Below are 1947 nucleotides of genomic sequence, written 5' to 3'. Positions count from 1 at the left end.
TTGAATACTAAGGGGATAACAATTGACCAAATGCATGAGAATCGGTTCATTTTTGCTCTATTTTTCTAATATCTTCGTAGAAAGTAATTTTTCTGTATAAGTGCAATTGATAAATAGTTTTTCTTTTTAGTAACTATTTAATGCAATAATAAAATGATAATAATTTTCATTCATGCGTGCATTAGGGCTGAGCGCTGTTTGTCTACCCTTTGAAGCGCGATTGAAAATTACATTGAAAAACAATTCTTGTAATTTAAATAAATAATTATTAAAATATACACAAAAATGTATACAAATTGTGTAGGTTTTCATTTCAGATAAGAACAAAATTTATAACACATATATGTGATAAATAACAGTTTATTTTCATTGAATTTGAAAGACTAATATTTCTCAAAATATTTGTTAATGGATACATTTTTTTAAATACCATATGATATTCCAGCAGCTTGATATATAGAAGCTAATTGAAGAATATAATAGTGATAATATTTGAATAATTCTAAAACAAAATTTCCTTTTAAATTAAATGTTTTGTAAAATATAATTTGGTCTTTGGAATTCACTGAAAATAAACTGTCATTAATATAATATATGTGTTGTATTTTTTTGCCTGAAATCAAAGTTACACAATTTGTATATATCCTTGTGAATATTTTAATAATTATTTACTTAAGTTACAAGAATTGTTTTTTAATGTAATTTTGAATCGCGCAACAAGTGCGGCCGATGAGCGGTCAGCCCTAACGCAAGCGCAGTAGCTCAGGGTGCCAACATTTACATCATTGGTCCACAGTATAAACCGGAAAAATAAATCAAATCAGCCAGCAGGTAAAAGTTGGGATATGAAAGCCTCAATTAGGTATTTTCACTTCAACCATCAGCTAACTTCACTTTGTTAAAAGCTGAGGGGAAAAAAGGGATCAAATACATGGAACAAAACTTTATTTCTGTAATATATTTGTAATTGATCATCATCATTATTATTCTATTATTTCATTAAATAGTAATTAAAAAATAAAAACTATCTTTTAACTACATTTATATAGAAAAAATTACCTTTTACGAAGATGTTAGCAAAATAGGGCAAAAATGAACTGAATCCCATACATTTGGCCCCTTATTTTCCCTTCAGCAATCTACGAAGTGAAGTTAGCTGTTTATTGAAGTGAAAATACCTAATAGGCTTTTATCTTATCAGTTTGAATGTTCCCGCCAATATATTTGAAACATTGCAATGTTTCATGAAACTCCCAATGTTTCATGAAACTTTTCATCAGGCTAAAGTTTCATGCAAATTTACATCCCTACTCATCGCGAAAATCAAATTTCTGTTTTTATTATACAATTGTATTTACCTTATCTTTCATGTATGACACTAGCCACTGCAAGATTAGATATCTAAGGTACCTTTAAACTTCCGCAGAATATCTAGTGGAAATTTGTTCGAACGACCGGGTATCAATTTCGATGCAGACGGTCACGACTTAGTTTGTACATCCCGGCTTTGGTGGTTTGAATGTCATACAGTAGGTATGAATTACCTAACATTTGTATATTACATCACGTCAAGTACTATTTTTATTCCAAGACTATTTAGTCGCTGGTAAATGGGAGGGAATAAAAAGTTAGGTAATTATTATTATAACTTACCTGCTTATTACGAGGGTAGTTCAATAAGTCCTTAGAATCACCAACAGATGGCGCGCGAATCGCTCCAAATCATCTGTTTTCAGTCAGCACCACTCCCGACTAGATATATGGTGCAGTCACAGTCCACATCTTCTGAGTTTACGTGTTTTTATAACCAATTGAAAAAAAAATTGTTCGTTAAGAAAAAATGAAAAAAAAACGAGTTCAGAGCGGTAATCAAACATTTTCATTTAAAGGGTTTAACTCCATATGAGATAAAAAATGAATTGGACTGAGTTCATGGCACATCTGCCC

This window comes from Belonocnema kinseyi, chromosome 9, assembly GCF_010883055.1.
Source record: "Belonocnema kinseyi isolate 2016_QV_RU_SX_M_011 chromosome 9, B_treatae_v1, whole genome shotgun sequence".
NCBI lineage: Eukaryota > Metazoa > Arthropoda > Insecta > Hymenoptera > Cynipidae > Belonocnema > Belonocnema kinseyi.
This window is presented reverse-complemented; position numbering follows the sequence as displayed.